Here is a 16,278-nt window from a genome sequence, read left to right on the forward strand (position 1 = left end):
CAAAGTCACTTACCTCATGGCAGTTTCATTCTAGCAAGAGGAGACAGAAACAGACAGGCGAGTACATATCTACAGCATCAGAGGTGATGAGTGCTACAGAGGAAAAAGCAGGGTCTAGATATGGGGAATCTGGGAGTGGATTGAGGTTGGGGTTGCTCTTTTATAAAGGGGTAGGGAAAGTGTCTCTGATGAGGTGACATTTGAGCAGAGACTGGAAGGAAGACATCCAGACCCGACACCCACAGAGGTTTAGGTGAAAATAGCTTTAGGAACAGCTAGGGGCTTAGTTAACACTTTCGTATTTGAATGTTGATTCAACTATGTTTATAATCTGCCAAAGATGATTTTTGCTAAAAATCTCAGGTAATTCATACTCAAACTTTGACTTGCTATTCCACTTGTAGGAGTTATTTTAAGGACAAATCAGAAATGTGGACATAGATTTATGCCGATCACAGCTTTATTCCTAACAGAAGCAAATCAGAGTTAACTTAAAATTCCCTTCCTTCTCTGATCTCCTCACCCTCAAGGAGAGATTGGGCACCTCTGCTCTGTATTTCCAAAGCATCCTGTACTTACCTTGGTGGTAAGATTCCCATACCATGGTAGACTTGTCTGTTCACCTGTCTGTTCCTTTCCATCGGACTCTAAGCTCCTGAGGGCAGGGACCATGTTGCATTCAGCATCTATCATGGTGCCTGGCACATAGTACATGCTTGATACACGTTCAACAGATGATTGGTTAACTGCTTTCTGTCATATCTATAGATGGAATATTATGCAACTATTACAAATATTTTTGAAAAATATTAATGTCAAAGAAATAATCACAAAATAATATTAAGTATAAAAAGCAGAATACAAAACTATATCCATGGAATGACCTTCATTCTGAGAAATTAAAATAATTAAACGCTCTTTATGGGTTTGAAATTAGGATAATTTTGGCCCTTCTTTTTATATTTTATTATTTTCTACTTTAGGCATAATATACTATCTTCATAATCAGAAAAAAAGTAAACAAAAAAGTAAAAATGCTCAGAGTGACTGAATTCTACTCTTGAGCCTACAGTCATTGTCCAACCATAAAAGATGGATGATTCATTAGTAGGACTCTTGTCAACAGGCAACAGCGTGTTGGTGTCTTCTGTTCCCTTGATGATTAAGATAACACTCTGGAGAAGGTTCTCACCCTCAGCTCTATCCTGTTTCATCTTCCTCATCACCCCTCCAAGATTCTCAGCCCTAAACAAGTCCATATAAAAATGGGTTGGTTATACCTCTAGACCTGAAGTTCCTCCTGAGACTTCTTCTCTCAATCCTTGCTGGCCTCATTCCAGAATCACTTCCTCCAAGGAGAATGCCCTTACTGAGAACAAACAAAAACATTACCCAAACTCCTCCTGGGGCCAAGGCAGGTGGATAGGTTGGTGTTTCACACTAGTGTTTAATCCTTACTCATCTACTTCTCTTAACCATTTAACAGCAGAGCTTCAGCCCCAGACAAATTCTTGGTTCTCTCAGGTCAAGACTAAGAAATAGTCATGAAGCTTGAAGAGAAAACATTCCATTTCTCCTAAGACATCTCTGCTTTTCTTTTGGCAGTATTATTGGTTTCTTTAAGGTTTTTCTGTTTGCCTTCAGAATCACTTTATCAGCTTGGTTAGTTTAAAAATTGGCTTGTCTGTAAGACAGAACAAAGACATGGATCATGTAATTATGTGGATGAACCTTGAGGACATTGTGTTGAGTGAAGTTAGCCAGAAACAAAAGGACAGATTCTGTATGGTCTCACTAATATGAACAGACATCAATGAACAAACTTTGGGAGTTAAAAGCTGACAACACAGGCGACCAGGAGATAGAAAGAGGGCAGAGATCAGCCATTTGATGCTGAAGCACTACAGAATGTTTAGGATTGATTGCATAGATCCAGAAATAGATAGTATAATACTGTGTGATGGTAGCACGGTATTGTAAGTACACTGAACAAAGATGTCTGTGAGTAATGCTGAAAGAGGTGGGATAGGAGAATGTGTGACACCAGAGGTAAAGATAGATAATAAAGACTGGGACTGTATAACTTAGCAAAAACTGGAGTGGCCAACGAGTCTGTGAGTAATGCTGAAAGAGGTGGGATAGGAGAATGTGTGACACCAGAGGTAAAGATAGATAATAAAGACTGGGACTGTATAACTTAGCAAAAACTGGAGTGGCCAACGACTGTTACTAAATATACAAATATAAAAATGCTTTTGCATGTGGGAAAGCAAATGAATGTCAACCATGTAGAGAGTTGAAAAGGTGATGGTATCCAGGAAAAAACATAATCAAAGCAAACTGGAGTCTATGGTCAACAGTAACATTGTAATATACCTCCATTAAATGTAACAAAGGCAATATGCCAATGCTAAATGTATATGAGAGGGGGATATAGGGGAGTAATATGGGATTCTTGGTAGTGGTGTTATTTGCTGTCCTTAGTAGTATATTGTATTGTATGACATGCTATTTTTCTTTTTATCATTTTTTCTTATTGCTAAAAAAAAACAATTTTTCTTGTAGTAATCAGTATGTTCAAGTGCTGATTGTGGTGATAAATGTAAAACTTTATGATGATACCATGAACAACTGATAGTACACTGTGGATAAATGTATAGTATGTGAATATAACTCTATAAAATTGTAGGAAAATATATATATAGGAGTAAAAGTGTTGGAGAAAACATGGTGAGAGGGATGATGCCTCACCAATATGGACTAACTACAATGTGTAAACTCAGAATTAAATCTTAGAACATAGCCTAAAGTGGACACAATAATTGTAACAGTCCCTAGATTGTAAGCTCTTACAACAGTTAACTCTATCCCTGAAGTGTAAGGCCTATCTCTAAACTTTGAGATGCTGATCCCCTAGCATATGTTGTCACAAACATTGGGACTGGCGGTTTGATGTGCTGAGCCCTCGAGCATGGGACTTGCCCTTATGAAGCTCATTACCACAAAGGAGAGTCTAAACTTGCATGTAGTTGTGCCTAAGAGTCTCCCCCTGAGTACCTCTTTGTTGCTCAGATGTGGCCCTCTCTCTCTCTAACTGAGCCATCTCGACAGGTGAACTCGTTGCCCTCCCCGCTACGTGGGACCCGACTCCCAGGGTTGTAAATCTCCCTGGCAATGCAGAATATGACTCCTGGGGATGAATGTGGACCCGGCATCGTGGGACTGAGAGTATCTTCTTGACCAAAAGGGGGATGCAAAACGAGACGAAATAGTTTCAGTGGCTGAGAGATTTCAAATGGAGTCGAGAGGTCACTCTGGTGGACATTCTTATGCACTATATAGATAACACCTCTTAGGTTTTAATGTATTGGAATAGCTAGAAGTAAATACCTGAAACTACCAAACTCCAACCCAGCAGTCTGGACTCCTGAAGACAATTATATAATAATGTAGATTACAGGGGGTGACAGTGTGATTGTGAAGACCTTGTGGATCACACCCCCTTTATCTAGCGTATGGATGAGTGGAGGAATGGGGATAAAAACTAAAGGACAAATGGGGTGGGATGGGGGGATGATTTGGGTGTTCTTTTTTCACTTTTATTTTTTATTCTTGTTCTAGTTCTTTCTGATGTAAGGAAAATGTTCAGAGATAGATTGTGGTGATGAACGCATAACTATGTTATCATACTGTGGACAGTGGATTGTATACCTTGGATGATTGTATGGTGTGAGAATGTATTTCAATAAAACTGAATTTAATTAAAAAAAATTGGCTTGTACACATAAATTACCTAAACTGATTCAAGAAGAAATAGAAAACCTCAACGGACCTTAAACAAGTAGAGACTGAATTCATAATCAAAACCTCCCAACAAAGAAAAGTATAGCACCAGACAGCTTCACTGGTGAGTTCTACCAAACATTTAAAGAAGAATTAATACCAATCCTTCTCAAATTCTTCCAAAATATAGAAGAGGAAGGAACATTTCCTAACTCATTTTATGAGGCCAGTGTCACCCTGATACCAAAGCCAAATAAAGACAATGCAAGAAAAGAAAATTACAGACCAATTTCCCTTATGACTGTAGATGCAAAAGTCCTCAAGAAGATACTAGCAAACCAAATCCTACAGCACATTAAAAATTTTATACACTATGATCAAGTGGGATGTATCCCAGGAATATAAGTGTGGTTCAACATAAGAAAATCAATGTAATACATCATCTTAATAGAATAAAAGGAGAAAAAGTATTGATGCAGAGAAGGCATTGGACAAAATCCAACACCCTTTCGTGATAAAAATACTCAGAAAAATGGGAATAGAAGGGAACTCCTCAACATGATAAAGAGCATATATGAAAAACCCACTGCTAACATCATACTCAAAGGTCAAAGACTGAAAGCTTTCCCCCTAAGATCAGGAACAAGACAAGGATGCCTACTGTCACCACTGCTATTCAACATTGTACTGGAAGTTCTGGCCAGAGCAATTAGGCAAGAAAAAGAAATAAAGGACATCCAAATTGGAAAGGGAGAAGTAAAACTATCTCTGTATTCACCAATGACATGATCAAATATATAAAAAATATTTTTAATAAATAGAAACTGTAATTAAAATTTGCATTTCCAGTGTACCTTCCCACCAAAGAGCTCAAAGCTTGCCAACAAATATCCTTATTAGTTTTCTGGTGAACTAGTAATATTCTTAGGGGTGGGGAAGCATTCAAGACTTAGATGACATTGTATCTATATAATTTAATTAAAATTGTTCCCACTTAAAGAGAACCATACCATGAAGCTGTTCTCCAGGAATTCAGTTCTCATTTGATTAGTATTTTTCTCTTCCTATTTTTCCTCAAAAGCTTCTGGCTACAACCTATGAAATCACCTTGTTCTATTGTTTTGGTTAAAATATTTGATCGCCTATTTCTCTGATAAGGAAAAAGGAGTTGCCCATTTTACTGTGAATCCCAGATTTGCAAACATGAGCACTCAGTGTCTACCCCTATTTCATTTAGGATCAATTAAAAAGGCATGAAATAAAACCACCTCTTGGGGATTTGCCTCTACCTCTTGGTTTCAGGGGCTGCCTCCTGCTTGGTTAGGAACCAAGCCTCACTGGCCTTAAGGACAGTTGTAGGGATGACAGGAAAGTTTCATCCCCTTAAGAGGCATGAGCCCTCTCTCTTTCCTTACATCACTGACAGACATTTATTTCTGGCTTGGAAGGAATTTTCTCTGTGTAGGCCACTGCACTGCTTCATTAGACCTAATTTTGGGAAACAGGCCACAGCATCTTCTTACCTTGGGCTTAGGTCCTAAACTCCAAACCTTTTCTCTGTTGTGAGCTCCAATCAGCCATGCTGGGAACCTGTGAACCATGCACACATTGCTTTGTTACAGTTGCCCTTTGCACAAAACCAAAGAGAAAAGCTTTTCACCGATCACTCTATGTGCTAAAACACCTTGATGTTAATTTGTGCTAAAGTCAGTTGAAGAATAAAACCTAATCTAATACAAAAATTGGGCAATGATGACCTCAGGTTGCAATAGGCTTCTGTGGAACCTGGGGATTATCTTTATACAGACCATGGCAATTGTGAGCAATAAATTATCCACCCTGCAGCTTTCTCATAAAGCAGCTGGTTATGAAAGGAAATAAAACCCCACTATTAGTAACCAAAGACATACATGTGATGATAGATACAGGCTGTCTTCAGGGAAAAAAAAATCATGTACTTGAGTACTCTATTTACAGGGCTGTGTATGAATAAAAGTGGCTTTACACAATTATTCAAATAGTTTAATTACTTTTATGTTAAAAATAATTTGTACTGTGAAAATTATATTAAGTTTAGCTTTCACACAGGGTGGGAGCAGCTTGGGGGAATGGCAGAGGGTTAAGAAGCCAAGCTGTAATTGGTGGCCGGTCCTCCTGTTTATCCGCCCACTATCCTTGCAAGGTGGAGACTGGGGGGAGGGGTGTAGAGGTTCCTAAAATAGCCTCATAACTTGTTACCAAACTAGCTCAGACTTGCTTTGCCCTTAAAGAACAAAGGAAAGAGGCCAGGTAGGCAGAAAAGCGATGTGAGTGCCTTATATGGGCATTAACAGTTATAGTCAGGGGTGGAGTCATTTCAAATGTTTCAAATTCACACAGAAGACTTATTCTGAATGCTTCAATTTTGCGCAGGCTGAATGTTTCAAATTTGAGCGGGTTAGTTATGCCTGTCGAATAGGCTGTAACCTCTGGAGTATCCAGCCAATGGAGAAACAGGGGAGGGACTTGCATGTTAGGTTTAAGGCATAAATAGGACTGTGTTCTATTGTTCTGCACACCAACCACCACATTTTGGTTGTGTGCCTGTTCTTGCAAGATGGTGAATAAATTCTTTTCTTCTCCACAATTGGGTGAGCATTTATTCCTTTTTGGGTATAGTGCTTGTTTCTCACAATACCTAATTAGTATTTTCTGCTTAAATATGAATATGGCATTGAACAAGTTAAAAAATGGAATCCACATCCACAGGTTTTAATGGATTATTTCTGTTCACTTGGGAAAGATAGATGGGGATACCAAATTCCATGCCTGCTAAAGACACTTCTAGACAAGTAACCATGTTGTGTAAAATGGAGAAAAATGGTTTGTATTTCAAGAAGTCATTTTGGGGACCACGACAACCTTGAACAAAAATATTTTCACAAAATTTCATTTAATCTTTTTACAAAGCACAATACTTAAGACTTTTCTAAATACAACTTTAGAAAATGAAGCAAAAAAATAATTCTCTATAGATAGATGCCTGAAAGAGTCCATGCTGAATGCAAAAGGATTTTTTTCCAAAAGTGATACTTCCAAGCTTTCCAATATTCTTGATGGGTCCATTTTGTAAGGTAAGGAATAAAGATGGTGGCTGTTCAGGCAGTGGCTCTTTTAGTCCCACGATGCATAATCCTCTTGCTGGTTAGCCCAAGGGGCAGTACAGAAGCTGGAAACACCAACTTCTTCCTCTCCTTATACAAAGGAAGCCAATGCCTGGCCTCACAGAGGGGAAGATGTCAGCCCTCTACACTCCATGTTGCCAGGGCCCCACAAGTGCACTTTAACCTCTCAATTATTAACAATCCTACTCTGTATACACGTTACATAAAACTATATCACTAAAGATTTTCATGATGAGTAAATGAGAAATCCAAACCTCAAAGAATCCAATCCTCATTCTTATACTGGGTGCTGGGAAGTCTCTGAAGGCTTCAAGTTTATCGTAGAAATGCTTAAAACAATAAAGGGGAACAGGAATGTTTTACACTGCCCCTGGAAACTTGGGGTTTCTGCCGCAAGCACAGTGAGACCAAGGCTGCTGAAAAGGCAGTATACCCAGACATGGGAATGAAGGGTGTCAGCTTGCTTTCTTTACCCACTCCCTCCCCTGAACTGTGCCCCAGTTTAGGAAGACCAGGGCTGGTCTCTCAGGGCTCTGTAGATACTCTCAGTAGCAGCTTCAAGCAGTGAAGATGAGTATGTAGGGAAGAGGAAGGCAAGGGAAGGGGGACAGGAAGAGAAAGGAAGAGACATTTATTTATAATACTTTCAAAGATCAATAACGTGGTGATTTTTTTTTTGCACCACTCCAGTGTTAGTAATTCGCATTCTTTGCAGTTGTGCAGATCTATTAATGTCTAGTAGTTTCACTACAAATCTTAGGAAATAGACAAAGCAGCCTTTTAGAAACACATAAAATGTCTTTGGGGGCCTTCAATGAACCCTCCCCTCCATCTTGCAATACAATGTATGCCCCTTATTTTCAGCTAAGGGTGAGAAAAGAGTTACATAATCTAAGGCTGAACTGTTCATTTGCTACAAAGATAAAGCAAACAAGCAAATACCGTTTTCCTTGGGAAGCAAAAAGCAATTCCATAAATGCAAGAAAGATCCAATGGCTACACTTCAACAAGACCCCCCCCCCCCATTCTCTTGGACCTGAGAAAGGGGTTACAAGAGAGCAAGGCAAATGACATCATGTGAATACAGTTTAAACAATAACACATACACACACACACACACACACACATAATCCAGTAAAGGAAATAATACAACTTTCCCCCCTTGTTTTCATTTGCATTTTACTTTTATTTATTTTTGCTTTAATAATGCATATTCTGTTCACGCAAAAGGTGCAAAGGACAGGAGGCAGGGGTTTAACTTGGCTGATGAAAAATCAAGCAGGGGTGACTTTTTTTTTTATTAAATTCAGTTTTATTGAAATACATTCACACACCATACAATCATCTATGATATACAATCCACTGTCCACAGTATGATAACATAGTTATGCGTTCATCACCACAACCTATCTCTGAACATTTTCCTTACATCAGAAAGAACCAGAACAAGAATAAAAAATAAAAGTGAAAAAAGAACACCCAAATCATCCCACCATCCCACCCCATTTGTCCTTTAGTTTTTATCCCCATTCCTCCACTCATCCATACACTAGATAAAGGGGGTGTGATCCACAAGGTCTTCACAATCACACTGAGGGGTGACATTTTTAATTTCATAAACAATCCAAAACCAGGAGAACGTAAAAGTTGCAGCTGTTACCACACAGCATGCCCAACTTCACAGCTGTCTCCTCTTAGGACCTTTGGCTATGGTGAGAGAAGCTTTGAAGACAGGGGCCTCTAGTGGACTTTAATAGGTGGCTAATAATTTTTTTGTTTAAATCATGGTAGCTGCATCACAAAAGTTCCAATCAAGAGGGTGGTAAATAGAAGGCACAGATCACTGCAAATACCAGATTTTTTTCTTTCTCTCTCCATCGTATATAAGCTAAAATTTATCTCAGGGTGATAGGGCTGGTTGGTGGTGGAAGGGATGGGTTGGACCTCAAATTGCATATGTAATAGAATCCTAAACTGAAATGCAAAGCGAGGCAGCTTTCTGCCTGAAGCAAAAGAAGGGGAATGCTTGCTCCTATGTGTAGTACAAACAGTGGAGGAATCGGTGACAAAATACTATTAAAAAATCATAAAATTATAAAGCTTGTTAATGAATAATCTGAAGTTACATTTTATTAATGGAAAAGATCATCAAAATAGTACCACTATGGACTAAACTGCCTGAGTTTTCGTTTCACATGAGATCTCAAAGTAGAAAAGCCTGAAGTACAATTTGCTCTGTTTAAGTCACAACCAGTGCCAGACCCAGGACTACACCAGCAGGGAAGTCTCCTCTTGGATGGAATTTGTGTTGTGCTATCAAGACTTTTGTGCTAATCTTTCAAACAGGGACATGTTGAGGCAAACCTTTAATCTTTTGGCACAAGGTTATTTTGGCTGGGGGGGAAAATTTGAATCTCAGACTCAGGATGAATAATACAATGTTTCATTTATCAAGTATTCATTTTGATTGAAGAGCTTTCTTTATGTCATTAACTACCATCTATAAAGAAAAAAAAAAAAGAACCAAACAAAATCACGTGGAATTGGCTGGTTTTGTAGAATCTGAAAGATCATCAACCTGGTTGATTAAAAGGAAATTATTAACTAGACAATTTGAAAGGTGAAATGGGTGAAACAACATCTGAATGAAGAGTTGATAATGATGGCAGAAATAGTCTAAGCCTAAAGAATGGGCACGCAGACATGATGTTCTAGGAGAGGTATGTCTTTTAATTCTCCCAAGTCTGCCCAAAGCAGCAATCATTCCAGTTTCCTGGCCAGAGGGCGGAGGCAAGCTGTCCTGAAATGCTGGACCATCTGTCAGTGTTGGAAGGCACCTGCGGTTGGGCCCCAGGGGTGTCTGTTAGCACCCCAAAATGATGATGAGCACTTGACCATCCTTTCTTTAAGCAGCCTGGGTCGCAATCCTCACCCAGGGTACCAACTGGATCCAAGCTGAGTCAACCGTTGGACGCTGGGAACTCCTGCACACCCTCTGCCACTTGGTAACAGCAGAGCTGGATCAGAGACTGGAGGCGACAGAGTCCCTTGGGGTCCCAATGACCGCATGACAGAAGCCAGCCAGGAATAGGGCCTCCCTAGGGCCACGCCCTCTGGCAATTATTATAATGATGCCTTCTGGAAACTGGGGTCCTGTTGGGGCTGGGGGCCACTTTTCACAGAGCAGATGTTTAGGATAAACTCCAAATGAGAAAGCCAACTGGGGGCAGGTTTACCAGCCTCTCCCTTTTCCAAGACTTCCTGGATCTCAAGGTAAAACATGACATGAACCTCCACAATTGTAAGAAAACTGCAAAGAAGTAATGATCATTTGTAAATTAAAGCCCTGAAGCTATCTGGGCCTGTGCCTCCAGGCCTCACCCAGGCAGCAGATCGTGAGGGACCCACCTGCAAACGAAGTCGGATTTTCTTCTCTTCATCCAACTCTGACAATAGCTGCTTAATTTCTCGCCTGAAAAGCAAATGGTAAAGAAATTAAACAACAACCCAGACTTCCCCAATAAGAGGTAAGAAACCTTTTATTATCACTACAAAACACATCTGACTCTTCTACAAAGAAAAAAGTGGATACAATCTCATGTTTTCTTTGCATTGCCATTGCTTAAAATGTGATGCAGATAGAAAGGCTTGCCATTATATCTGGGATCCCAAAATACGTTGACATAAAATGTTTGGTCTGGAAATGACTTTTGAGATCCCTTAGTCCAAGCTTTTCCTTTTAGTTGGGGAAACTGATGCCCACAGAGGTGGCCTGATTTGCCCAATGACTAGACTTTAGGTATCCAGGCTCATATTCTGTTGTCTTCACTCTTAATAATTATTATAGAATCACTGGTCTTTAAATGCATACATGTTGTTAGATCCCAGAAGAAGAAACTAACATGTAGAAGGAGTTTCTAACTCAGGGGCCCCACAGCTTATCTCACAAGAAAACAGGTGCCCCATAAAAAGAATGAAGGCTGTTCAAAGCTGTTCCAGGCTGTTCCAGCCACAGTAGCACCTCAAAGGCAGGTAAGGCAAGGTCAGATATGCCCATAAGAGAACAACCAAAAAGGCCTTCTCTCCCTAGCTAGATAACACAGCTGCTTTCCTAAAAGGAATATTGTCTCAGAATCCTACCAACCAACCAGCCCAAAACTAAATAAGCACTCACCCAATCAAGGCACAGAACATCACAGCAGACACCCTACCCAATGTGGGTTCCTTTTTTCGTTAAAAAATGCTGCTCTCAGATAGAGAACGGGAGCCATTATCTTTTTTCTTCTTTTCTGCTGGCTCCCACCTGCTTTCTTCCCCTAATAAATCTTAAACTTTATACTTAAACTTTGACTCACTGCGTTGTGTGGATTCTTGAACAGCTCCGAACCTAACAACGTAACTTTCATTTTAGATGTTTCTGTCACTCCAAGTTTATTTCTTTTATTTTCACAGTTTTAAATTAATAGAATTTTACTAGTATGATTTTACTGATTCTGATAGAATCCTACAAATAGGAATACCCCAAATCTTGGAGATAAAATAACTGAAATAGCAATATTTGGTGACCACATGGTAGAGAAAGTGGAAGTGAGCAAGCGTATGCCATCTAATGCCTTTTCCAATATTAAATGATGAAGTGGAACAAAACTAAACATCTTGCAAACTAAGGTCTCCATTCTTGGATCACTACAGCCATTCAAACAGAGCTGGACTCCATCTGAAGGTATCAAACACTTCATTTCGCATGTACATTTTTACAAGCTGGGCTGGAGAATTAAGAAACAAACCCAACCCAAACAGCACAGGAAATACGGTAGAAGTTATAATGCATTTGTTCACATGATGAGGGCACCATGATGGCCCCTATCCCTGGTGCCATGTCCCAGCACCCCTGCCAACACATTGAGTTACCTGTCATTAATCAGTTGTGACTTGTTACTGCATTTATTCAAGCACACATTAGGCACCAATATCTCGGTGGGCACTACTCAGGGTTTAGAAAAGTAGAAGATGAGACATTAAGTAATCTGCACAACCCCAGGAAGACTAGGGCAGGCAAGGATTCTAACTGGGGAAGGTGGGCCAAAGAAGGTCACTAAGTCTAAGTAGGAAAAATGGGTATGAATTCACGGAAGGAAGGAAGGAAGGAAAGGAGGAAGGAAGAGGGATGGATAGATGAATGGATGCATGGATGGGAAAGACACAGGGCAGAAGCAGGGATGGAGAACCAGCACATTTGGGGCCAGGAAGGAGTCAGATGAAAGGGAAGTGACACCATGAGCTAAGGTAAGAGTCTGAGGGGGCTGCAGTGACCCAGGGCATGGAGGCCAGGCTGGGGAAGGCTGCAAAAAGCAGGCCTTGGGAAAGGAGCCATGCTGAACTGAGGTGTTGATGAAAGATATCAGCTGGCCCAGGAGGGATGGGCTTCACAGCAGTGGAAGACATACATCTCAGATGTGCAGACTCTAGTTGCCTCTCGGGATCAGAGGCCAGAATCAAAAGAGCTGAAGCCCTGGATTCAAGCCAGTCTTACCCGATGATGCCCCTAAGAGCACACAGTCTGCCCACCAGGGGGTGGCTGGGAGGCAAGAGGGCACCAGCCTTGTGAGGTTGGCCTGGCCCCTGGGACTCAGGGCTGCAGCCAAACAAGCTTCTGCCCCTTTGAGCAGTGCTCTGTCCCAGTGGGACCGGGGGATGCCATCAGGGTATGTGGGATTGGCAGGTCCTTGGGCACAGGGCACCAGGGAATGGGCAATGATAACACCAATGAGTGCAGCCTCCAGGCACGAGCTCCTGTTGTGCGCTAGGCTGGGTAATTGGAATAGTGCTAACTGGAGAGGATGGCTCCCAGCAGCAGCTGTGTCCCTAGGCTTTCAATATGTGAACCTGCGAAGTGCTCAAAAGACCCCGTGAGGTGGGTTATGGAGGCGAACACAGACCTGTGGAGGGCTTCAGTGACTGGCCTAAGGTCACACAACCAGAAAGTGGTTGGGCTGGGATTTGAACCCAGAGCACCTGATTCCAGAGCCCATGTTCTTACCCACTTGCCATCCTACTATAGCTCAGCCCTGTGGGGCAAAGGCCTGGCCAAGACCTGGAGCCCTCCAGAGCCCAGACATGCCTTGGGCCTCTGGGAGGCGATGAATCTGCCCTAGCTGGCCCTCTGCCTGGAGTGGGCCTGCTCTTGGCAACCCTAGTTCATCTTGCAGAACCCTCCTCAGGAGATACCTCCCTGTCTTGCCTGCCTGAGTCCCTTGGGAAAGAGCAAACTGATCCCTAAGCTCTCAGAGCCTCAGTTTACTCAGATAAGAACCTCCCTGCCTCTAATCCTTTTACCAACTTTGTCACTGCCCGGGGCCTCCTGTGCGATATTTATATACGGAATTTCTTTTGTTTATAGGCGTTTCATACTATATGGGCCCCTAGATGTTAGGTGAGCTAATTACTTGATCTGGCAGCTAATTGAAGACATTTCCAATTTTTTTCCAATATGGATGAAAAACTGGCTGTTGGACATATTGAGAAATGGTACATGTGAATACAGTATTTTATGGGTGACATAAGGAATCTTCCTTTAAGCACCCTGCTGAGAGTGTGAGGCCCTGGAACGGATTTGCCCTGTTGACCCCGCGGCTGGCCTGTGCTCTGTCTGTGGGTAGCAGGGCCATATTAACACGAAGCTGAGCTCAAGTTCACTTCTTGGTGACCACGCCCACTCCCATCCCCAGGAAGGCTCCCTCACGGCCTGGGAGAGCCTCATTTTCAAGTCTGCGGAGGAGACGCCACAAGTGCCCTCGGGGGTGGGAGAGGAAGGGGCCCCCGGCACTCACTTCTGCTGGTCCTTCATGGTCTCGATGATGCCCCACAGCTCGCGGACCTGTGTCTTCAGCTCCTCCACGGCCGCCTGGCTGCTGGCCACAGGCTCCATCTTTGGTTTTCCTTCAGTGCTGAACAGAGACGGGGAGTTGGCTCTGTGTCTGACTGTTCCCAAAGAGGAGGACAGGGGGGAGGGCGCCACCGAGGACAGAGGGGCTTGTCCGCTGCCACCTGAGGCCATGGTCCCTGGCTTGGGTGGCAGGGAGGCTTTGTTGTTGGCCACCTGTGACAAGAGAAGGCAGAGAGGCTTCAGAGCTGGGAATTGGGGCTGTGCTCCCCTCTCCTGTTTAGCAAAACCCTCCATCAACATCACTGTCCCCTCTCTCATTACATACTCCATCCACTCACCCGTCATCCACATGCCACCGAGTGCCTCCCTGGTGCAGATACCGCTTCCCCCTCCATGGGCCTTTGTCTACGGATCTTAACTTTGACCACCTTTCTGGTCAGGTGGTTACTAACTGGTTCCATTTACCTGTCCAGAGGCCCAACTATGTCTTAGGCTCTGAAAACTCTGAAATGAGTGAGACCTTCTCCTGGTCCTTAAGGAGCTCAGAACCCATCAGAGAGCAGACAGACAGGCAGACCAGCACACTGCAGAGGAGGGGAAGACTGCACCAGTGGGAGGCAGAGAGCTGTGGCCACCCACAGAAGGAGCCAGCCATCCGGGGTGGGGGGACTGCCGAGCACTTCAGGGAGGAGGAGCTGGCAGCCCTGTCTTGAGGGAGGACTACAAGGTGGCCAGAAGGAGGGAGGTGTGTTTGGAGAAAGATGTTCTAGGTGGAGGGAATGCCACAGGCAGAGGCTGAGAGAACAGAGAGTGGAACATATTCATGGGAAGCAGATCGCTCCACATGGCTGGAGTGTCAGAGGGGGCAGGAGAGAGGCAGCGTGGAGAGATAAGGCTGGGGAGGCAGAGGGGGCTTGTTGAAGGGGTTAAAAAGGTGGCGTGCCATGTTAATGGTCTTTTTGGCTACAGAAGGGCCCAAAGGATGGCCGGCCACGGGGCAGGGACACTGCTGGGAGACTCTAACATGATCCATGGTAGAAACGGGGAGGGCTTGAAGTAGGCAGTGGCCAACACGATGGAGGGAGGACAGCCTTGAGAGATGCAGCAGAGGCAGGCTGGCACAACAAACAGTGCCAGGCACTGTTCTGAGTGCTGGGGGAAGCACAGGTGGGCCTGGCAGACGCCACGCCTGCCCTCATGGAGCAGACACCCCAGGGCCGGCAGGCCATGGTCCTGGATAGCATGTAGGGGCTGAAGGAAGAAGTGCAGATCATGGACCATGGTTGGGGACAGAGGAACCAGGCCTTAAGGGGGCATCTTTCAGAGGAGGAAGAGCAGATTGAAGGGCTGAATGATGATTTCAGTTTTAGACACAATGAGATTTAGGAGACCAAGTGACAACCAAGGGGACATATCTTGTGGACACAGCCAGCGACCAGAAGAGTAAACTGGGCCAGAGAAATCACCAGGGGAAGTGGAAGCCATGAGGGTGGGTAACACAAAAGTAGAAGAGGCCCAGGGATGGAACCCTGGGGAATTCCCGAACTTAAGAAGCGTTGAGAGAAAGCTGAGCCCTTGGGGACTGGGAGAGAGTAGTGAGAGAGGACCAGGTGAAACCAGCAGAGGGGCCTGGGATATAGACACAGCCCCCCACCCCCACCACTACCACCACCACACCCACCAGAGGAATTTCTAAAAGGAATAAGTGATTGGATAAATGGGTTAAGGGTGCGGAGAGGAATGATGGAGTAATGCAAAGAAATCTGTTTGGGGCAGGTCAATGCTTGAATGGGAGATGAGGGATATGGCCTCCAAGTTTAGAACTCTCCTTCCAGAAGCTGGGCTGAGGCAGGATGATGGTGACTGGGGAAGGCAGGCAGTGTCCATGCAGAAGCCTTAGGAGGACACAGAATCTGCTTTCAGAAATAGGTGGGCCCCTGGGCTGGATGATACGCTGAGGACAAGAGCCCATGACGGCAGACAAGGAGGGAGAGATGGGGGCTGCTGGAAAAGTGTCTCACGGAGGCCAGGAGGACACGGGGAGAGAAGCCCACCTGGCAGGCCCAGGGGAGGCTGAATTGGTAGTGGGTGAGAGAAGGGCAAGCAGCCCACTAGGGCAGTTGGGGGAATCCCCGCCTTCCATGCTGCACTACTCAGGGAAGGAGGCGAGAGGTGTGACAGTGAAGTTGAGGCCGGTGTTGAAGCTGGTTGATGCTTGGCAATGCAGCCGCAGGACTCTCTCCAGCAGCAGGTGCCCAGCCACCCACCCCAGGGCAGTAGCCCAGAAGGGGCTGGGCTGGCCTGCTGAGGAAGTTGAGTCTGGATGCAGGCCTCACTAGAGAGACCCAGCGAGTGAGCCAAAAGCAGACGGGCCATGGTGCCCAGGCTGCCCATCCACCCACCACTTCTCTGCCAAGTCACCACTGAGGAGAGTGATCCAGGCAG

The 16,278-nt window shown here is 43.9% G+C and overlaps 1 pseudogene; it reads right to left on the reverse strand.

Annotated features, from left to right (window-relative positions):
- Positions 1-9,053: 9,053 nt before the first annotated feature.
- Positions 9,054-16,278, reverse strand: part of LOC119524180 — a 308,154-nt pseudogene continuing 300,929 nt past the window's right edge.

The sequence above is a fragment of the Choloepus didactylus genome, chromosome Y, assembly GCF_015220235.1.
Source record: "Choloepus didactylus isolate mChoDid1 chromosome Y, mChoDid1.pri, whole genome shotgun sequence".
Classification (NCBI taxonomy): domain Eukaryota; kingdom Metazoa; phylum Chordata; class Mammalia; order Pilosa; family Megalonychidae; genus Choloepus; species Choloepus didactylus.